The 24,563-nt window shown below is 38.9% G+C and overlaps 1 pseudogene; it reads right to left on the bottom strand.

Moving 5' to 3' along the window:
- Positions 1-9,300: 9,300 nt before the first annotated feature.
- On the bottom strand, positions 9,301-10,884 carry LOC112850429 (S-formylglutathione hydrolase-like; annotated as a pseudogene).
- Between the last annotated feature and the right edge of the window lie 13,679 nt (positions 10,885-24,563).

A 24,563-nucleotide genomic window follows, 5' to 3' on the forward strand; every position in this document is an offset into this window, starting at 1 on the left:
TGGTATATGTGACTAAACCCAGGTCAGGCCTCTATATAAACTTTTAAGATTCTGGCAGGTGGGTGCAGAGGTCTACTATCTTTCAGCCTGCAAGTCTCATACCTAAGTTTGCTCACTTATTGAACCTGCCATCTATCAATCTGGAGTGGTCTGCCTCTTTCTTAGATCTCTTTGTGCCCTCCATGCCTAGGGGCAAGTTTCAGATACTCCTGGGAAACTTCCAAGTTTGTGAACCAACAACATAGATATTATGAAATATGTATCAGCGGTATGCTATGGTTAAGTAATTTAATATTGTAAACCTCCCAAAATGTCTACATCTTTTTTTAATGCTCATTTGTTTACTTTGAGAGAGAGAGAGAGAGAGAGAGAGAGAGAGAGAGATAGAATGTGTGTGAGCGGGGGAGGAGCAGAGAGAGAGGGAGAGAGAGAATCCCAAACAGACTCTGTGTTACTAGCACAGAGCCTGACACAGGGCTCGATCCCAGAAACCATGAGTTCATGACCTGAGCCGTGATCAAGAGTTGGATGCTTAACCACCCAGGCACCCCTCAAAATGTCCATGTCTAATACAAAAATGTTTTTCAAATTCTGGAAACGTAATGGTTTCCAATGATCTATTGTGTATAAACCACTCTAAAACCTAATGTCTTAAAATTATTACTATTATTATTTTTTATGATTGTATTGGTTAATTGGGATCAGTTGACTGAGTCTCACTTGGTTCTCATGTGATTCCAATTAGACAGAGGCTCTGGCTGGAGTTACCTAGAGGGTCAACAGGACGTCCAAGATGGCTTCTTCACTCACATGTATGAAACTCAGTGCATCTCTCCGTAGTTCTTGCTCTAAAAGAATAGCCCAGACTTTTTACATGGTGGCTCACAGCTTCAGTAGACAGGAAGCAGAACTGCTGGATCTGTTAAGAGTGATGACTGGAGATGGCATGGCATTACCTCTGTCATATTCTAATGGTCAAGCAGATAGAAAACCTATCTAGATTCAAAGGGTGGAAAAATACACTCTACCTCTTGATTGGGAAGTAGTGAGATCACATCACAGAAGATCATGGGGAATGAAAATTATTATTGTGGACCTCTTTGGAAATTATACTCTGTCCCTCAGTATTAGAAGCAAATATGTCACTTATTTTTTTAGTTTATTTTTGAGATAGATAGATAGATAGAGAGAGAGAGAGAGAGCAGGGGAGGGGCAGAGAGGGAGAGGGAGAGAGAGAATCCCAAGCAGGCTCCACACTGTCAGCGCAGAGCCCGATGTGGGGCTGGAACTCCCACAAACTGTGAGATTGTGACCTGAGCCAAAATCAAGAGTTACATGCTTAATGGACTCAGCCACCCAGGTGCCCTGCAAATCTGTGACTTTTAAAGATATCTTAGCTATTCTTCATCTTGCCAGCCTCATTCCTAAGGATTCTAATCCTTCAAAGAGCGTTAATGTACTCAATGTGTCTTAAGCTGATGTAAAGTCTAAAAAACAGGAACTTCTCTTATTTCACTACTTGATAAAGGACCAATTTGCAGTAGCTTAATTTATCCCTTATGGAATGTGATTTGATCTCAGACTTACAATGTTTGCAAACTTGAACAGTTTAAAATGAAATAACATACTCCACTAACTTCTGTTCATCCTGTTAATCTGTGCCTTGTTTTCCTCTAGCCAGATGTTTCTTATACTTCATTTGCCTAACAATATTCAGACTAGGAAACGATTCTAGCATTAAAATGATGCACCAAACATACCCACATTTATTTTCCCTATCCTTGGCTCTTTCTAGATCTGTCTTGCATTTTTCAACATCCTTAATTTCTATTGAACCCAGATGGAATCTATGTTTGCCAGGAAAAAAAGAAAACCAAACATGCGACAGTATTTTATATTCTTCCATGCTACATGGGTGAGGTCTGAAGATATAATATGCTCTTTAAGATCATGCACACCAGGCATTTGGTTGAGGAAAGTGTGGTAGGCAACTTCTGAAATGGCCCCTGAAGACCCCTCCCTCCTGATATTCATGCCCTTTATAATTCTTTCTCCTTGAATGTGGGTTGCACTTCATGACTTACTTCCAACAAATAAAATATGGCTACAGTGTTGGGATGTCACTTTCACGATTAGGTTACAAAAGACTCTGCTTTCCATTTTGCTCACGCTCTTTCACTCTCTCCCTCACTTGCTCTGAGGAGAAGTCACGGGATGCCCTATGGAGAGGTCCGTGTGGCAAGGAACTCAGGTCTCTGGCCAACAGCCAGCAAGAACCAGCAGCCTGTCAATAGCCATGTAGCGACCTTCAGAGTGGAACTTTTGAAGCCTGTCCATGGCCGTATGTTCCGAAGCAGAGCCTCCCACCGCCCAGCCCGGAGATGACTGCAGCCCTAGGCAGCATCGTAACTGCAACCTCGTGAGATGCTATGCACCAGAAAACCCAGCTCAGCAACACTTAACTTCCTAAACTACAGAAAACGTCAGATACTAAATGTTTCTTGTGTAAAGCCCTAAATCTTAGGGCAATTTGCCACGGCAGCAGCAATTTGGGTACTAGGATCCATAAAGAAAGCTCATGTCTTTGACTATAGAACAAAGAAGAGGGCCTCTGTGGTCCAAAGAGTATGGAGGCAATCAGCATTATTATTATTTTCTCTTTTCTCTTGCTTCTTCATCCTGAGGGCAGTCCTGGTAGCAGTCTGCACACAGAGTGGGGGGGATCCAACTCTGAAAGAAACTCTGGCTGTCTAGTCAGAGGACCTGGAAAAGGAACCACAAGGGGCAGAAAGTGTAGGGAGGATCCCAGGGAGTAGACCACTGGAGGAAGTTGTTCTCATTCATGAATCACAAGTGAGTGGAACAGACACGGAGAAGCATGGCTTTGAGAACCGAACAACAACATAAACCACTAGCAGCCCTGACTAATCCCTCTAAAGGGCATGGACGAAGCAGACCCAAGCAACACAGAAAAGTCTTTGAAAACGAAACTTATATTCGGCTCACCACCCACAGAAAGAGAGAACTTGTAGTCTAAACCTAACTGGATTGATGGCCTGCCAAAACAAAACAAAGCAAAATAAAAATAACGGACATCTCCAGAGGACTTTAAAAGGACCCAGAATGTCACAGTGTAATGTCCAAAATATCCAGGATACAGCCCCAAATTACTTAAGAGAAAAAGAAAATTCTGACCACTCTTCAAAGGAGAAGACAGGCAACAAATACAAACCCAAAGATCACCTAGATATTTGTTATCAGACGAAGATGTTCAAGCACCCATTATACCCATGCTCCCTAAAGAAAAGGTGAATTTTCTTCCTGTTTTTTTTTTCTTTTCTTTTTTTCTTTTCCTTGACTTTTACTGTTGCATGCAGAGATAACACTTCACCTACCTAGAGGTATTTCTTCCATAGAGCCTTTTTGTTCAAATTGTTTTTTCCCCTTTTTCTTTTTTCTTTTTTTTTTCTTAACTTTTACTGTTGCGTGCAGAGATAACACTTCACCTACCTAGAGGTATTTCTTCCATAGAGCCTTTGTGTTCAAATTGGTTTTTTCCCCTTAGCTTTTACTGTTGCAGCAGAGATAACACTTTACCTACATAGAGGCATTTCTTCCATAGAAAGGCAGACATTCTGAAAACGCATAGAAAAGTAGAATTTTAGAGCGGAGAAACTAAAATGAACCAGATAGAAATTTAAAAACTAAAAAATACAATATCTGAAATTTTTAAAAATTACTGGATGGCTCCAATGGAGGAAGGGATGACAGAGGAAATGTTTAGTGAACTTGAAAACAGATAAATAAAAATGATCCAATCTGAAGTGCAATCAAAAAAAGATTAGGAAAGGGGTGCCTGGGTGGCTCAATCAGTTAAACATCTGACTTTGGCTCAGGTCATGATCTCATGATCTCATGGTTCATGAGTTCAAGCCCCGTATCAGGCTCTCTGCTGTCAGCGCAGAGTCCTCTTCAGATCTTCTGTCTCCCTCTCTCTCTGCTCCTCCCCCATCTCAAAAAATAAATAAACATTAAAAAACAATTTTAAAAAAAGGGGGGACACCAGGGTGGGACAGTTGGTTAAGTGTCCGCCTCTTGATTTCGGCTCAGGTCGTGATCTTATAGTTTGTACGTTCAAGTGACACGGAGCCTGCTTTGGATCCTTTCTCTCCCTCTCTCTGCCCATCATGCTCACTCGTGCTCACTCTCTCACTCTTTCTCTCAAAATAAATAAATAAACATTAAAAAATTTTTTTTAATTATTAGGAATAAGAGAATGAAGTCATAAGTACCTTTGGGACAATATCAAAGTCCTAATATTCACATCACTGGAGTCTCAGAAGGAAAGAAGAAATTGATTGATGCAAAAATGCATACATTTGAAGAAATTATGTATAAACACTTCTTAAGTTTTGTGAAAGACATAAATTTACCGATTCAAGAATTTCTGAGAACCCTACATGGGATAAACTAAAGAACAAAACAAAACCCATGCCTAGCCAGACATATCATAATCAAACTACCAAAACCCAAATATATATACTATATATAATATGTTATATATATATATATATATATATATATATATATATATATATATATAACATAATATATATAGTATATATATAGTATAAAGACAATATATTTATATTACATAAAACACACAGGGAAACAATTTGAACGACTATGGATTTCTCATCAAAAACCATAGAGGCCAAAGACAGTAAAATAACTTCCAAGTGCTAACAAAAAAAAGGAATTGTTAACCCCAAATTCTATATCCAATAAAAATCTTCAGGAGTAATGGCAAATGAAGACATCTTTGGCTGATGGGAAACTAGAACTAGGAACCAACAGACCTGTTCTAAAAGAAACACTAAAGGAAGATCTTAAAGATGAGGAAAAATAATGCCAGAGGGAATCATGGAACTACAGAAATAAAGAGTAACAGAAATGATAAATATCAAGGTAAATATAATAGGTGACTTTTCTCCCTTGGAGTCCTTTAAATATAACTATCAAATGCAAGAAGTGTAACATTGTCTGGTGAGCCTTTCATTGTGAGTATGAGTATATATTGCAACTAGAATACAAAGAAAGGAGTAGAAAGGGACTTATGTGGATGTAAGGCTTCTACATTTCTACATGTTCCAATTAAAAACAGAAACTGGCATATTAGATTGTAAACCAGACTCAGCTATATGTTGATGACAGGAAATCCACTGTATATATAAACATATAGATCGATAAAAGTAAAAGGTAAAAGATATACTATGAAAACAATCAAAAGAATACTGCAGTAGCCATATTAACATCAGATAGAGTAGACTTTAGAACAAGGAAATATTATCAGGATAACAAAGGACATTAAATTTATTGTTAAATACTAATAAAGGGATGAATTCGCTAAGAAGACATAATAATATTAATACATATGCTCCTAATAACAGGCATCAAACTATGTGAAGCAAAAACTGATACATCTAAAAGAACAGATTAACAAATATAGTTGAAGATATCTACAGTCCGTGGTCAATAGAACCAGATGGAAAATCAGCAAGGATATAGGAGTTTTAACACTAACTGCCATTTATAGAACATTCCATCCAACAATAGCAGAATACAAATTATTTCCAAATATTCATAGGACTGTCACCAAGACAGATCATATTCTAGGTCATAAAACAAGTCTTAACCAATTTACAACTGTTGAAATCACACACAGCCCTACATCGTATGGCTCACTATAAATGGAATTACACTAGAAATGAATAACATAAAGACATCAGGAAAATTCCAAAACATTTAGAAACTAACCCATGGGCAAAAGAAAAAAAAAACTCAAGGGAAATTAGAAAATATTTTTACCAGAAATAAAATGAAAATGCAATGTATCATAATTTATGGGATGTGTAAAGTTAAATGCTTATATTAAAAAAAGGAAAATTTCACGTTGATTATCTAACCTCACATGAGGAAACTAGTGAAGAAGAACAAGTTAAACCCAAAATAAGCAGAAGGCAGGAGACAATGTACACATTACTATGGAAGTGCACTCTCCAAATATATGAACAGATACAAATGGAGTGGTAAACAGAAAAATAGTAGAGGCAACCAATCAAACCAAAGAGTAGTTCTCTAATAAAACTCTAGCCAGGGGCACCTGGGTGGCGCAGTCGGTTAAGCGTCTGACTTCAGCCAGGTCACGATCTCGCGGTCCGTGAGTTCAAGCCCCGCGTCAGGCTCTGGGCTGATGGCTCGGAGCCTGGAGCCTGTTTCCGATTCTGTGTCTCCCTCTCTCTCTGCCCCTCCCCCGTTCATGCTCTGTCTCTCTCTGTCCCAAAAAAAATAAATAAACGTTGAAAAAAAAAAATTAAAAAAAAAACAAAACAAAACTCTAGCCAGATGAAACATGGAAGAAAAAATATGCAAGTTACCATAATCAGGACTGAAAGGGGAGATAAGACTACAGATCCCTCAGATAGTACAAGGTCAAGAAGGGAATACTACAAACAACTCTATGCACATAAATTTAACAACTTAAATGAGATGGACCAATTTCTTGAAAACTATAAACTACCAAAAGTCACCCCAAACCAAATTTTCGGTGACTGGAAGGTGTTCATCTCAAAAAACTCCCCAGGCTTTATTCAGGACAACTGCCTGCTCCCAGGTGCTGTTTCTCCAGCCTCAAGCTGATTTCCCATCTCCACCCTCCAGCTACCATCAAAGTTTAGTCCCAAATTCTGGCCATTGATTCTCCAGTCTACCCTTTTCTATAGAAACTTCTAATTTCATACCTTTGCCCTCCCCAGGCTATTTTTATTGAGAAGAATTGATGTAATCTTTGGAATCTTGGACAGCGTAGGCTTCCACAGGGAAATTTTTGAAGAGTGTCTGATCACCTTCTCTTTCTAGGAGTCCCTCCCCTCTCTCCCTATTATCTGTTGCCAAAACTTCCTCAGCAGCAACATGTGCACTTGTATTAGGGTACATTCAGAAAGTTTCAAAGCACTTGCTTGCTACTCTGTACATGGCCAAGCCCTCAGTCAAGGGCCTTTCTTCATCTAGCCATACTGCTCCCCAAATCAACCAGTTTTCAGGAGCATGTGATTTGTCTCAAGCGTTTTATTTCCTGCTTAAAAGGACCCACAGAGTCCTCAGAGGAACTAAGCTCTTTGTTCAAATAATTGTGGTAAGATTAGGACACTAAAAGGACATCTGCTATAGCTCTTCCTTCTAATTTAAGGAAGAACTCAATGTGTTTTACACAACTTACGTCTGTAGATTCTGGTTTATGGATTAACTTCTAGGGCCCCTCCTCTCTTGTCAGCTTTCCAGTTAGTTTGTGTGAGTGTATAATATGCTGGAAAATACATATACCAAAAGCATAATTCTTGTCTCTGTCTGAAAAATGATTAAGTAACTTTTATCAATTTCTTATAATTTTGGAGTGGCATCTCCAAACTAATACCGATACTGGACAGGTATCTATTCTCAGGCAGCACTCGCCACTGCCTCGACAGGTATGACAGGTCCATTCCTGGCAATATTTTGAGAGAACACAGGAGCAATGGAGTTTGTAATAGATTCAGTAGTGCAGCCCAAAAAGTTACAATGTTTGAACTTCCCAAGAGCCTCCCCCTTATTTAATATGAATTTCTTGAAACCACCAGAACTGGGCCTCATTCCTCTCCCACACTCCCTGGGAATTCTGAATCCCATCCAGGATCTTCCTTATGATTTAAGACCAGAAGGACATGGTCTTTATGGTGTCTCCCAAACTGGACTTCTCCTCTTAGTTACATACTGACTACTAGTTTCTCAGTGAAGTGATCCCCAACTTGGCAGAAATACCTGAAGCCCTCGCCCTGTCTTTTCTGTTTTTTTATAACCAAAACCTGTGGCATGTGCTTCTTTAAGAAAATGCAACGTCTGCTCTCCTCTTCCTGTCTTTCAACAGCTAGCAGGCATGGCCTACTGTCCCTGTTACACATAATTACCTCTTTCTGCGCTACCCCTTCTTTAAAGAGGTATTTCCCTCTTTTGTTCTCTTGTATCCTTTTCTAAAGCCCTAGGCGTATTACATTTAGGGCTTGGATTTCACTCATTTTCCACATTTGTAGCACAAATGTCACCAGAGGATTTGTAACAGATTAAGTGAAGAAAAACACAGAGTTCAAGGTGAATGAAGAATTTTTTTTTTTTCAACGTTTATTTATTTTTGAGACAGAGAGAGACAGAGCATGAACGGGGGAGGGGCAGAGAGAGAGAGGGAGACACAGAATCGGAAACCGGCTCCAGGCTCCGAGCCATCAGCCCAGAGCCTGACGCGGGGCTCGAACTCCCGGACCGCGAGATCGTGACCTGGCTGAAGTCGGACGCTTAACCGACTGCGCCACCCAGGCGCCCCTGAATGAAGAATTTTAAAAAACTCTCCTGCAACAGATGAACCAAAAGGCCAGTCAATTGTTTTCTGCCAGAACATAATTTCATCAAATAAGTCATACTTATTCTGAGAACTACAGCTAGTTTGATCAATCAAAAAAAATCAATTTATATTATTTTTCTCCTTTAGAATGCAGATTTTCAAATTTGAATGCCGGAGGAATTCTTAAAAACGCTAACACCTGATTCCCAGGCATGAAGACTCTGATTTAACTTGCATGAGTTGCAACCTAGACATCAAGAATTTTTAAAGTTCCCCGGGTGACTCTATTTTGCAACAGAACGATTTTATCGTGTGCAGCAAATTTATCACGATCAGAACCACCAAGATTTTGATAAGACACAGATTGTTAGCGTGTCTGCTAGGTTTAGATGGGGCCTGAGAATTTCCATTTGTAACAAAACCCCAGCTGAGGCAGTTGCTCTGGAGATCTTCTGTGGGAAGCCCTACTTTAGAGCACTTTCGTGTGCATATGAATCACCTTCTTGCGCCTATGATTCTGTTAAAAGGCAGGCCTGATTCAGCCGGATTGGAGTAGAGATTCTGCATTTCTAGTAACCTCTCGGGAGATACTAATGATGCTAATCTGTGAACCATACTGGATACAGCAAAAGATTAGAGTATGGGTAGTTAACTATTAGAGCAGGGAATTCATTAAATACATATGATTTTGTGAAACAGCAGGGGAAAAATTTAGTACCAAAGCACTCTTTTGAAGCAAGTTTTCAACTGTAGTTTCAATATTATTACATGGATACATTAGAAAAACTTCATGATCTCTGAGAAATGACAACAAAACCTGTTTTATGTCACAGAATAAGAAAACCAAAAGTACTTTCTTTTCAGGCTTTTTATATTTATTCTCAAAGTGATTCAACTATGGAATGATGCATTTTTAGCACTATGAAATCCAGAGTTTTCAAATCCTTTTCCCCTGCAATTCTGTTCATTACAATTCTATAGGCCTGAAGAAACTCTCTTACCTGAAGTTATTGATGCATTCAAGCATTCAGGATGATGTCTGATATGATCAGTAATAAAGGTTGCAATGAAGTAGTAGCTATAATAATAACCCTCTTGTAATCTGAAAACAACAGGGACTTTGTACAAACAGCTATGAAGTTACCAGGTAGTAACTGTCCATCTGAAAGGAACTGGTCATCTTTTCCTTGGTCAATTAGCACGTCTAGCTGAGAACCTGGATAGGACTTCAAAAGATGAGAGGCATTATAAGCCTTCCACTTACTTTGATCTCTTCCCAAATATCCACTAAAGTCTTTTGTGTGTGTGTGTGTGTGTGTGTGTGTGTGTGTGTGTCCCAAAGACAGAGCACTGGGTTGCAAATTGGAGCAAATGCTGACACAGATTTGTACTTTCCAGGATTCTTCAAAGTACAGATTAGAGATTCATGTGCTCCCACAGAATGGCCAGAAATTGACATCCTTTGTGGGTCCATTGGAATATGGGCATTTATGAGTTAGGCAGCTCCTCAGTTACCTAAGAATACATTCTATAGGTAATTTTCCAAGGATCTTCAATAGCATCCACATAAAGCCCAGCACCGTTGCCAAAGTCCCAGCTCTAGCCTTCTCCTTTAAAATTACAGACACGAGGGCTGGTATCTGGAGCAATGACAAGGCCATGTTCTGAGGCAGCTTGATGAGAACCAGACTTTGATACAAAATTTTGTTCTGTGCAAGTTAAACCAGACAGCCAACTCAGTGCAGAGGATTTTCCAGTTTCTGCCTTTGGTAGTAAGTGATGTGGGAATGCTGGGGTTCGGAGCTGACGGCCAGGAAAGAATTCTTGAGATATCTTCGGTGCAAAAAGGTGGTTTTATTAAAGCACAGGCACAGAACCCGTGGGCAGAAACAGCTGCACTGGGGTTGTGATGGGTGACTGCTTATGCACTTTCAAGTTGGGCGGAGGCCGGGGATAGTGTAATTCTCTAAGGAATCTTGGGAGCAAGGTTTCCAGGACCCTGACAGGGCTAGCTGTGTTAGGAAGAGGTCATTTATTTCTGTTTAGTAAATGCTCAAGTCATGAGACCTGTCAGATGTATATCAGCATATGCTTGGAGGATGATTGCCAACATACATTTGGGGGAAGTTTCCAAAGGAATTTTTACATGTTAAAGTAGACTTAGAGGAACCTGGAAGTCAGGATAATGTTAAGCTAAGATTGTCTTTTGCCCTCAGCAAAGTGTCATCATGGAGGCAGCTGACCTCCTACAGGAATGTCACTCTGCCAGTCTCAAGGACTCCTCAATGGGCTGTAAATCGTCAGGAGACTTAATTTTTTTCTTTTGCCTTTGTTGCCCACATCAGTAAGGAGATAGCCAATTTTATTTTGCAGTTCAGTTCAACACTGTCATGTTCCAAACCTTTCTACAATCCTCCAAAGCCTTTGTTGCTGGAAATCTGTTTGAATGTCATTCTTCTCCTGACCTATTGATACCTGCTTTTTTGTCTGCACTAAAGAACAGATCTGGGATTGGTGGCGGTGGGGAAAGAAGCAGCAGCTGGAATGGAAAGGTGGGGCCTCTGCTCTGTCTTTTTAAGGTAAAAGTGTCTAATGCTCCAGAATGCCTCTCAAAACATTGGTAATATATATGTTTGTCAGTTTTACTAAAATACAATTTACTTACATAAAGCTCACCCAATTAAAGTGCAAAATTCAATGGTTTTAGTCCATTTACAGAGCTGTGCAGCCATCATTATGATCTAATTTTAGAATATTTTCATTACTTCTAGAAGAAACTCCCTACTGAGTGGCAGTCACTTGCCATTCCCATCGTCTCCCTTACTCTGTGAGCCCTGGGAATCACTAATCGACCTTCTGTCCTTACCTATTCTGAACATTTCCTATAACTAGGATCACACTGTGGTCTTTTGTGCTTGGCTTCTTTCATTTAGCCTATGTTTGTTTCTCCGTTATATAATTCTGTCGGCATCACAGACAGGTTTTTTTTCAGGTGATATTTAAGAATACTCAGTTTTTTGAGGCTCTTAAATACTGAGAATAAATAGGGTTAATGGGGGTTGGGGGAGAGGGGAAAGTGGGTGCTGGGCATTGAGGAGGGCACTTGTTGGGATGAGCACTGGGTGTTGTATGGAAACCAATTTGACAATAAATTATATTTAAAAAAAGGAATATCCAGGGGCGCCTGGGTGGCTCGGTCGGTTAAGCGTCCGACTTCGGCTCAGGTCATGATTTCACGGTCCGTGAGTTCGAGCCCTGCGTCGGGCTCTGTGCTGACAGCTCAGAGCCTGGAGCCTGTTTCAGATTCTGTGTCTCCCTCTCTCTCTGCCCTCCCCTGTTCATGCTCCGTCTCTCTCTGTCTCAAAAATAAATAAACGTTAAAAAAAAATTAAAAAAAAAAAAAAGGAATATCCAGTTTTTATATCTGTTCATTTTTTTTTCAAGGGAAAATTATCAGCCCTAACCAAGAATGTAAGAGTAAACCAGTAACCCATATTTATGCTTTTAAGTACATCATAAGAAGTATCAGATTTCACTCTGGCTCTTCTGAGAAGTGGGAGGAACACATGAGATTCTGTTTGTGATGTAACTGGCTTACCACCACCCTAGTGAACCTTCCTAATTTTCTTATCTGGAGTGACAAGCTTCTACAGCTCTAAGTGCATTTCCTGAACTTGAACATGTACAGCTAGCACCTTACTAAAGTTTGCCACCATCCCTTTCGAGGCCTGACAAGTTTTCCGACCAAACGCTATCAGGTAAGTTCATTTGGAAGGAAAAAAGCAAATGCCAAGAACCTTGGAATAAAAACCTAAGTCTTGTGGCCATTATTAAAAATCAGTGCCTGAAAAGTACCTATTAAATGTGACGATTGGAACAACCAGGCTCATGAATAATGATCTGGGGGCCATTTTCACAGAAGAGTTCTAATGTTACAATTTCATAATTCAGCTTCTGCTAACTACTTTGCATTTTTTTTATTTTCTATGCTTAAATTTAGTAGGCTTAACAATTTCTATGCTCCTTCTAGTCTGCAAGTGTTTATCCATTTTTACATAAATGACGAATCAATTCCTGAATTTTGTTTAGTGCTTTCTATTCTTTGGATAATGAAGGTCTTATTATAGGGTGGAGAGAGAACATTTGGTTTCTTTTGTGTACTTCACAGGCACACGTTAAAGCAATGGCTTCAGTTTCAGGAACTGATGGATTTTTTGGGAAACATCTGAATGTCAGACTTCCAAATTCTGAGAAACTATGTGCATAACCAAATAAAACAGCATCGTAGTGTGATAACCGAACCTTTCAGACTTAAGGTTCTGGATTTTAGAGGCAGTGACAGATACAAAAATGGCAAGAAATACCAGAAAATGATAAAGAATTTGATAAGGCCATCTTTCAAAAATAGGAATAAGATACTTAGCGGATGTTAGTGAAAATAAAATCAGTAATATGTGTATTTCTCTCTTGCAAATTAGGATTATTTTCACCAGGCTGAGAGCTCATGGGTGAAGGTATAGAGGCTTTCGGGGATCAATGCAAGTGAACCAGACAGGTTGGGGTGACACCCCATCTGGGCTCTCTGTAAAACAAGAAGGTTCTACCTGACACCGTTTCCTAGTCTATGGGGGCAGTGGCTTTGAGCTTCTTAATGCTTTGAGAACCTTCCGAACGCTATGGATCCTCTCCTCAGAAAAATTCATAATTTGCACATAATTCCATAGATTCCAGATGCCCTGAAGATGGCTAATGGGTGAGGGTGCCTGGAGCCCAAGTGAGTCATAGACTTCACACAATTCGGCATAGAATAAGTTACATATGTTGGTGATGATGATAATAAATAGCTTTGGGGGGCGCCTGGGTGGCTCAGTCGGTTGGGCATCCGACTTCGGCTCAGGTCATGATCTCACTGTCCGTGAGTTCGAGACCCGCGCCGGGCTCTGTGCTGACAGCTCAGAGCCTGGAGCCCGTTTCAGATTCTGTGTCTCCCTCTCTCTCTGACCTTCCCCCATTCATGCTCTGTCTCTCTCTGTCTCAAAAATGAATAAATGTTAAAATAAATAAATAAATAAATAAATAAATAAATAAATAAATAGCTTTGGTTCACGAGGTGAAGAATGAGGAAAAAACCCACTTATTTTATAAATGGAGTTTCATTTAGGATAGTGACTACTGACAATTCCTCCCAGATTCTGGCAACAGGCTGTCAGCCTATACTGTTGATATGTTATTTTGAATGCTCATTCTTTTCTGTTTTTAATCAATAATTTTTGGCAACTTGGGAAAGGATCTATGTAAGAACTACTGGCGATTTATTAATGACCTTGTACCAAGCACTCTGATAAGCAACTAGTCTGCATTAGCTCATGTAATACAAACAAATCTTAGTAAACAAATCCTTCCTACTAATGAAGAACTTCAGAATTCTAGTAACTCCCAATGGTCTCACAGTCTATGGTGGGACAGGAACAGCTTTGTTTCGTGAAGGGAAGAATGTGTAGAACACAAATCATTGTTTTAATAAAGCCATCTTCGTTGCCCCAGGAATTACTGAAAATTTCTTCCAGATTCTAACAACAGTCTGTTAATACTGCTTTTCACTGTTTGTTGTTTCGGACTGCCATTATCCTCTGGCTCTGTCAGTATTTTAATGTGAACTCTGGACACGGTAAAGTCGGAGCTGCTAGTCAGAGGCCATCTGAGCCCTTGTATACACCATTCCGACCAGAATTGTCACTTCCATGGCAGAACTCCAACACTGCCATTTGGCTTTCCTATTAGCTTTGGCTCTTCCCCAAAACCAGCTACCTGGGTCATAAACTGAAACTTATTCTATGTTTTATACATGCGTACCTTGTTTTCTTTTTCATTCATCCTGGTTTCATGCTAAATATGAAATTAGCTAGAAAACTGCCACTTCCAAATGTTCATTGCAAGGCTGGGAAGAAAAGAACACCATTTTTGTAAAGACTATCATGCCCACGTTTATTTGGTAAATATTTGCCATTAATGGCAGCAGGTAATGGAAACTGCTCATCCTGTGATCATCTGCTTTCTTTTTTTTTTTTAGTCTTCTAGCTTCTGTCATTTCCTTCCACCACTCAAAAGCTTTCCTTATGCACATTCCTTTTTCTGGCCTCATATTTTCATGCCCTACACATTCCCCTTGAGTGACTTCATCCAGTCTCTCGCAGTCCTCCACTCCCAGCCCAGACCTCTTTCCAACCTCTTGACTTGTTTAATCATTTACAACTTGGATCGGCCATCTGGTTTTCCACGGGCATCTCAAACTCAACACGTCCAAAATAAAGTTATCAGCTTCAACAATCCTTCTACTTCCCGAATCATCCACTTCCCTCCCGCCATTCACCCATAAAGAATTAACCTCTGATGTTGCGCGCTACCCCATACTATTCACCTTCATTAATTTATCCACGTGAAACTCAGAATCCCCTACGTTCATCGATCCACGTGGTATTATCTCATTAAACGCCATTTTCTGCATATGTAAGTAGGAAGAATAACATCCACTTATCCCAGCGGGGTGGGGGGAGTTGCTACTGTTTTAAGGCTCTTTCAAATCTACTTTTGTGTGATTAAAATGATGGAATATCTTTGAATGAATTTAAGTATAAAACTATCTCTATATGTTTTTTACTTCTGGCTTAGAAAATGTTAATATTTTCATTCAAGCCATCTGGGTCTTGGAAATACGTGCTTTTGATGACTATATGTGAAAACTATTTTTTTGCATCTTTAAAAATTATTGAAGGAATGCTACTTACTCAATTTGCTTTCCATTTTTCTGACCACAAATGACAATTAACTTGCAGTTCAAAAGACAAACTTGAAATATATTTAAGCCGTTCCACGTGAACACCACAGATATCAAATGATCAAATGAAGATAGGGATAGCTGTAAATGACTCAAATGTTTCCTTGACTTAACACTGTCTTTTGTCTGCATGTAATTTTCTTTCATATTAAAAAAAAAAGTCCTTTGGTACCATCTACTCCTGTATTACTTTGCCACGCTTAAAACATTTTATTCCCGGACACTGCAGTTTTGAAATTACTGCCTGAAAGTCTCTTGAAGAAAATAAATTGAATTTCCATTCCCCCAGCTTGTTTCTTAACAAACAGCAGATGGAGAAAGTTTGTGACTACATGAATATTTTGTTATAATCAGACATTTCCCTTCTGATTCTCCCTCTGACCCTAAGGCGACACGGTGCCCGAGGAAACAATATTTTATGTGCTATGTACACAATCTGTGCAACAGTTTTCCTTTAAAATATGCAGATCTACTTTTATAATCTGAACCATAAAATGGGGTGAATTTTCAAGTAGCCTCATCCATTTTATGGATAAACATTCAACAAATGACTAGACTGCCAAAATAAATTCTCCGAGGGAAGTTGACTGAAGCAATAAGACCGGTAAAAGAAATCCAACAAAGTAAACAGAGTCTTCCTCTATGCAACACATACACTCAGATGTATGTAAAACTATGTAAAACATACACTCAGATCAAAATCAGACTTTTCCAATTTTTGACAGTGGTCAGAGAGGATGAATCAGCTGACATCTTCAGTGTGTGCAACTCCAAGTGGGTGATACTGGTTTAGAAGTATAAATAAGTGGTATTAAGATAGTGACATTGGGTCGCCTGGGTGGCTCAGTTGGTTGAGCGGCTGACTTCAGCTCAGGTCATGATCTCGCGGCCCATGAGTTCGAGCCCCGCGTCAGGCTCTGTGCTGATAGCTCAGAGCCTGGAGCCTGTTTCAGATTCTGTGTCTCCCTCTCTCTGACCCTCCCCCCTTCATGCTCTTTCTCTGTCTCAAAAATAAATAAACGTTAAAAAAAATAAAAAAAAAAAGATAGTGATATTGAAATGGTCATAGGTGGAATAACAATAGGCCAAGTATAGCTTCATCCTTTTAGTCAGTATTCAATATACATTGAACACCTGTTATATCTAGAGTCTGTATCAGTTTCTGGAAAGAATCAACCATTTTCTTAGAATTTATAACAAAATTTACTCATCAGCTTGTAGATGCAACTGGACCTCCTTCCTCCAGTATATTCTATTTGAATCCATTTTCCACATACAAGCCAAAATTAACTTTGTAAAGTTAAAATTTAGTTACCTGGTTAAGCTCAAACTCCCCAATATGGTTTACAAAGACTTTTATGGTTTGACTCTTGCTTACCTCTTCTGCCTTGCTGTTCCACCTAGCTCCCTGATCACAATGAATTACTAACCATTCACAGAGTAAGTCAGGCCTTTGCATTCTGTTTCTCCTGGCCAAATGCTTTTCCTCCTCTCCTTGTCTCACCCTTTTCCTCTGACCTTCAGTTTCTAACCTAAACATCTCCTTGGCTAAAACTTCTCCAAGGACTAAAACATGGTTAGGTGAGCCTCTTAGGCAGCAAATGTTCTACTCCCGAGCTATACCCACAGGTGAACCTTTTTTTTTTTTTTAATGTTTATTTTATTTTTGAGAGACAGAGGGAGAGAGAGAGAGAGACAGTGCGAGTAGGGAAGAGGCACAGAGAGAGGGAGACACAGAATCCAAAGCAGGCTCCAGGCTCTGAGCTGCCAGCACAGAGTCCAACGCAGGCACAAACCCAGGAACCAGGAGATCATGATCTGAGCTAAAGTCCGATGCTTAACCAACTGAGCCACACAGACGCCCCCTGCAGGTGAACCTCTTATGCACCACATAACACTCCAGGCCTTATACCTTGTAGCCCCTAACACAGCAAGTGATTTACTTGCCTGCCTCCTATTAGACTATATATCCCTCAAGGACAGGAAATATCCCCTCATTTGCTCTGGAAATCTCCTGATGTGAAATAGAGCCTTGGCACATCTTAGTGATGATTTGCTAAGTAAGTGGAAAATTAAACCGTGTATTCTTCCCCTTGATTTTGGTAAGACCATTTGACGGTGGCAGCCGTGGGAGGTAAGGGAAATTATCCCCAGCCTCACTACTTGACTACATGAATTGAGATATCCGATGGTAAATGCACACACTTGAACATATTCCCTTTTCCCCTCCCTCACACATTTTAGTTCTAATTTATCATTAAAATGTTTCATCCTGAAATCAATAAATGCCGCAATCTTTCCCACTGAGAATATTCCGTGACTTCTTCTTGCTCTATGTTTTATGATGGATCAAAATACAAGGCATCTCCAAAATCAACTTAAAGCTTTTTTCTTTTCTTTTGAAAGCAGGGTGGAAATTAAAATGAACTAATCTAGAAAAATAAAAAGAACTCTGTCCAAATAAATTGTTGTGGTCTGCACAGTGTAGCACATAAAAAGTACTGAACTTCTTAAAATGTTTTATGTCATTGGTATTTTTCTTTAAATATTTATTGATATGGATATGGCACTTCAGTGTTACAGCATAATCTTAAGCTATATCTATAGATTCCAAGATCAAATCTGGAAAGTAAATCAACCTCCATCTATGTATATTTGACTGGGAGGGATTAGATCAAAACGCAACAGTTATCTATGGTTGAATTTTATTTTCATTTTTCACTCTTCTATATTTTCCCACACTTTCACAATGAGCAAGTCAAAAAGAAAACCAGTAAACATGCTTACACACAGGAATGAACAGAAAAGATAGTGACATCATTCAAACAGAAATTAGTAAGTATGGGTGGTCTGTAAGTTTCTCGCTATCTTTAAAATTCTATAATTTTATGACTTCTCAATGTACTATGCACACATATGTAGATTTGTCTACACTAGACACAATAGGGATCCAGATCCCTACAGAAATGCGTGGCAAATGTTCTTTCACAATAGAAGTAATTAATGGAACAGTTTACATATGACTTTGGCCATAATAAACAGTAAATGCCTTGCACATAGTAGGCACTCCTTAGGTGTTAAATGAAGAAATCCAGCAATTGGTCAACGAATGGTAAATGACCTTGGTGTTAAAATTCTGTCTCTGCTGCCCTCCAGTGGCTCACGGGCTTAACTCTGAAAGACTTCAAAAGAGAAAATCAAGTGTCTTCCATTCCCAGATCCTTATTTGAAGGGACTATTGACTGTTCAGATTTTGGGGGCTTGGTATTCATTTTGGACAAAGTTTTATATACGTCCTCTGTGATATTACCTTGGTAGGTCACGATCAAATGCATTATCCGTCTCCTCCCACCTGAAGAAGGTCAAACTGAAGCAATAGTTACAGATGGGGTCAATAAACACGAATATTTGTAAGTTCATACTTCATAGAGATTTTTCATTTGTGTCACCACATTAAACTTCTAGTAAGAATCTGTGCTGATAATAATGAAAATAATTGCAACTCTTTTATTAGAAATTTCTGGGGGCGCCTGGGTGACTCAGTCGGTTGCGCGTCCAACTTTGGCTCAGGTCATGATCTCTTGGTTGGTGGGTTTGTGCCCCACCTCGGACTCTGTGCTGACAGCTAAGGGCCTGGAGCCTGCTTCGGATTCTGTGTCTCCCTCTCTCTCTGCCCCTCCTCCGCTCACGCTCACGCTCTGTCTCTCTTGGTCTCTCAAAAAATAAATAAACATTAAAAAAATAGAAAAGAAAAAGAAATCGTTCTGGCCCCTTGTTCAGATACAAAGGCATGATAGTGTTGTCAAGTGCCATTAGGCATGAAGGTTCGCATCCATAGTACACCTTAAGGAGCAGCCCAGAACTCTTAAACTTACGTATCATCTTGGTGTAGTACTGTAGAAAAATGTTAACTTAGCAGCGAACACCATCAGCAAATATCAGCGCCACAATCGGTGAACATTAGAACCGTATTTTTATATTGCCTTGGTCTGTGGGGGTTATATCCTGAATTCAGGTAGTTGGTCAGTAGAATGATCGCAGGAAGAAACCTTGTTTCTAGAGAAACCTTGTTTCTGAAACCTTGTTTCAGTCTCAGTGCTTTGACATTAGCTATGATCTACTAGATATCCTGCTTCCGGCCTCATCCTGTGGTTTTAGACAACAATCTCCAACTGAGTTATCTTCTACATGACTTCCTAATGTGTTTATCTTCCCCTGTTATTGTAGTTCTTCTGGAATATCCTTTTAGTGTTAGCCAAGGAGTCTCTCAATTCTTTCCTCGTCTGCCACCATACCTCCAGGTGAGGTGATTATTTCTATCCTTTTGCTCATCTGCAGTCTATCTTTTTGAATTAGAGTCTTTTAATGTACTTTTATTTATTTTTATTGTATTTTTTTAGTCTTTACTTTCCATCTCTTACTTCTGTCTCTTACTTGAACAATTTCTTCCTTTTCAGTACTATGGAAGTATGTGGTATTATCCTTCATAATAATGAGTATTTTTTCTTATTCTCAGATTACTAGAGTCGTGTGTATTTCACTGATATTTTCATAAGCTCTTGGGTTTATTCAGCAAATGTATCATTTTTGTGCTTTTTACATCACAATAATTTAGCAACTTGTTTTCAATTATAATACTGGCAATATTATAAAAGAACATTTATTTTTAGAACTAATCCTAAGAGAATAGTTTTTTCACAAAAGGTTTTTTATTTATAAAACTGAAGCATTTAAAAAAATAAACTGAAATAAGGGCACCTGGCTGGCTCAGTCAGTTAAGCATCTGACTCTTGATCATGGCTCAGGTCATGATCTCACGGCGTCAAGAGTTCAAGCCCCACGTCGGGCTCTGTGCTGACAGCATGGAGTCTGCCTGGGATTCTCTCTCTCTCCTCTCTCTCTGTTCCCTTCCCAACTCGTGCTGTGCCCCCTCCATCTCTGTCTCAAAATAAATAAACATTAAAAAAATAATAAACTAAAATAAATGTCCAAGAGATGTATGATATAAACTCAATAGTATCATAGAATGCAGTAATATTCAGGAATTCAAAGTTTTAATTTAATTATTCATTTGCTTGTTACAAGTCCCTAAAATACCAAGTGAAAGTTAAAATTATAAGAGATTTTGGGAGTTAAAACATAAAAACAAAGTACTAAGTACAAACAGTATTTTCCCCCATTTTTAGAAATGAAGGTGCGTGCATATATTGTGTGTATGTTTATGTGTTATGTATATGTACACTTAATGTCTGAAAGAACATACTCTGAGCTAATAACAGTGATTTTATCTGCAATGAGGTTGTCAGATAATGACAATCTGACTCTGTAACCAAAAACTACCCCAACTCTCATTATTCTTATAACAATGAGGACTTTAAACTGTCCAATTGTGGGGGTGCCTGGGTGGCTCAGTCGGTTAAGCATCCGACTTCGGCTCAGGTCATCATCTCGCGGTGTGAGTTCCAGCCCCGCATCGGGCTCCATGCTGATGAGACTGGAGTCTGCTTTGGATTCTGTGTCTCCCCTTCTCTCTGCCCCTCCCATGCTCATGCTCTGTCTCTGTCTCTCCATAATAAATACATGTTAAAAAATAAATAAACTATCCAATTGTGCCTTAAACTTCAGCGCATATTTTCATACAATTTCTTAAACATCTCCAATCAATTTATTGTAATGCAATGAAATCTAACACATAACACCATCTCTAGTCTATCAGTCCCCATCAATTATTAGCAGAATATATTTGAGACTAGCACATTAAGATAATTTCATTGGTCAATGGGCATTATTAAGCAAGAAGGGGAATTCAGAAGCAGAAATGCACCGCGTTTGAGAAGCAAAGACATCAAGCTTGGTTTGTAAGTACAAAAGATGAATTAAGAAGATGTGTCCTTAAGACCTTACGGAGACACACACAAAAGGAAAAAGAAACAACTGAACCGTGGTAGCCTTTACATTTTTGTGGCAATGAAAGTGAGCCAAGAACACAATGAGAATTTGTTTTAAACCACCAAGTTTGTGGGACTCTGTTATGGCAGCCATAGGACACAAATACAATTTCCTTAGGAAATTATCCATTTTATCAAGGTTTTACATTTTTACATGTATAGACATCTATAAAGCAGTCCCCTGTGATTTTTAATTGCTTTCTGCTTCAGTTTGTTTCCACTCAATTTCTCATTTAGTATTTTTTAACTTTCTTTTTCCTTAAGTTAGTGTTTGTCTAGTGTTTTATTTTGCCACAAAATGGGGATTTTATTTATTAATTAGATCTACTGTTTTCTATTCTGAACCTCAACAATTCCTGGTTTTATCTCTACTACTTCCTTTCTTATTTCTTTCTTTGGTTTGCTTTATCTTTTTTTTTTCTTTCTTTTTTCCCTCTTGCATTTTGAGCTGGAAATTTATTTATTTTCATTCTTTAAGTTTTGCTCATAAAAGTGTTTAAGGCTATGAAGCTTCCTCTGATCGGTACTTTAAATATACCAAATAGAGTCTGATATATAGTGTTTTCATGTCATTATTCTTCAAAATTTCTGTAATTTCAGTTTGTATTCCCCCATCACCTATTAAGCAAGAACTGTTGAATGGAAGGCTTTTAATTTTCCAGCTGGACTTCTGTTGTCAATAATTTTTATTTGTTGGCTCTGTGATAAGATAATGTATAACATTTCTACTTCATGGTAATGATTGATATTTTCCTCATGACATATGATCAGTTTTTGTGACTGCCATGTGCACTTGAGTAGGTACACTCTATTAACAGAGTTTGAAGCTTTATATATCCTTGAGCTTTTATTATCAACTTGGTATTCGTGGTCTCAAGTTTATCATGGTATTTCATAATTACAATGTACATTTGCTGAGTTTTTTTTCTATACATTGCAGCTTTTCTTTGTTTTGTTTTTTACCTTTTAAAATCTCTCTCTATTTAAAAAGTTCTAGTGTTATCCTTATCCTTACGTACTTTTTAATACTCTTAGTTCTCTCTTCCTTCTTTAACTTTTAACTCAGCATTTTATTAGTTATTTCTGATATCCATTTACTCTCCTCCATTCTCTATATTTTAAAAAAAAATGAAATTAGCGGGGCGCCTGGCTACCTCAGTTGGTGAAGCATCCGACTTCAGCTTGGGTCTTGATCTCATGGTTCGTGGGTTCAAGCCCCAGTCGGGCACTGTGCTGACAGCTCAGAGCCTAGAGCCTGCTTCAGATTCTGTGTTCCCCCCTCCCGTCCCTCCCCCGCTTGTGCTCTCTCTCTCTCTCTCAAAAATAAACATTAAAAAAGTTTTATAAAAGAATAAAATTATTCTACCTTCCCCTTTTGCTGTCCCTTCTCCCATAATTTAGTTGCATTGTTTATATTTGTCAAAGAATAACTTACACAGCATACAACGCATTCTTCTACCATGCCTGTCTCCATTTTTGTTTTGATCTTACTTAGATCTACAACTGAATATATTAAATGTATGCCGTCTTTTTTTTTGCTGAAGCTTCCTCAGTCATATCTTCAGTTATGAGAAGCTCCTGTTCTAGTAGATTTCTCAGGAAGGGCCGTTGGGTACAGAATGAGCTGCTCACTAGCATATTACAATCAATATCTGAAAGGCAACTTGCCTTTCTACAATTCTTGGTTCACACCTCCTTTCCTTAAGCTGGTTGAAAACGCTGTCAATTGATGCCTCGCTTTACTTATGCTTTTCTGAGAAATTTGATGTTGGTCTCATTATCTTGTCCTTGTAACTTTTTTTTATTTTTTTTAACCTGGTGGCCTTGAGAAGCTTGTTCCTAATTTAAAAAAATTTTTTTAATGTTTACTTATTTTTGAGAGAGAGAGACAGAGCACGAGCAGGGGAGGGGCAGAAAGAGACAGGGAGACACAGCATCCGAAGTAGGCTCCAGGCTCTTAGCTGCCAGCACAGAGGCTGACGTGCAACTTGAACCCACAAACCATGAGATCCTGACCTGATCCGAAGTTGGATGCTTAACCGACCGAGCCACCCAGGCATCCCTCTTTTTCCTAATTTTTAAAGTCTAATAGTTTCAGACTAATAGGTCTAATAGGGTATATCACAGCATTTATCATTGTGGTTCAATTTTCCCTGGTGGGTCAATTTTTCCTCCTTCTGAAACTGCAGTTATACGTAAGTTAGTTCTTCTTTGCTTGAATACCATCTCAGTCACTTTTCTTTGGCCTTTTAAAAACCTCTTCTTTATTTTTCATTCACAAGGTTGTTTTCTTACTATTTTTCATTACACTTTATTAAGTGTTCACTCACATCTTTTCTTCCTTGGGTTCTCCATAATTTAGTCTTTATTTTTTATATGATTCCCCTCCCCCTCCAATTCAATCAATTCCCATTTCATTTCCTTCTATTCTTAACTCTTGGATTTTTGATGTAACCTGTTTTTTGTTTTAATTCCAAAAGACTGGTTTAAGAATATTTAATTCAGCTTGGAGCACTGTGTTATAGTTTCCTCCTACTTTGCTCTTCTTCTGTTTGAGGAAAAGTTCATCAGATAAACTCGATTTGCATTTTTGTTTTCTCTTAACAGTAATTTGTACAAAGACTATGTCCTTGCTTGGGACTCTTTTGTTTTTAAGGTTTTATTTTCAAGTAATCTGTACACACAATGCAGGGCTCGAATTTACAATACCAAGATCCAGAGTCTCATGCTCTACCAACTAAACTGGCCAGGTGCCCCTTATGAGATTCTTACTCAAAAACACCTTCTTCTGTCAGTATAACAAAGTGTAACTTCTTTTTAGATGGTGCTTGATTTTCTGTAGAGAGTAAAGAAAATGTGTGCTCTTTGACATTTTTATTTCCTTTTGTCTTTCAGGATCTTAAATTTCTTTTGCTTCTTTTCCTCATTTACGCTGAATTTTTTTTTTTTTCAATGTTTATTTATTTTTGGGACAGGGAGAGACAGAGCATGAACGGGGGAGGGGCAGAGAGAGAGGGAGACACAGAATCGGAAACAGGCTCCAGGCTCTGAGCCATCAGCCCAGAGCCCGACGCGGGGCTCGAACTCACGGACCGCAAGATCGTGACCTGGCTGAAGTCGGACGCTTAACCGACTGCGCCACCCAGGCGCCCCATACGCTGAATTTTTCAAGACGTGTCTCTCTCACCTTTTTAACCTTTATCTTTCACCAAAATTTGTTCTCTTCCAATTGCTTTCTTATATCCTCTTATACATTTTTAAGCCCCTTTCATGAAATTACTACCCTTTTTCAGCATTTTTACACTTAGGGTTGATTTCCTTTCTCTGGAAGTAATTTTTAGATCAATCT

Source organism: Puma concolor, chromosome D4 (genome assembly GCF_028749965.1).
Source record: "Puma concolor isolate L17-30 chromosome D4, mPumCon1.1.hap2, whole genome shotgun sequence".
Classification (NCBI taxonomy): Eukaryota; Metazoa; Chordata; class Mammalia; order Carnivora; family Felidae; genus Puma; species Puma concolor.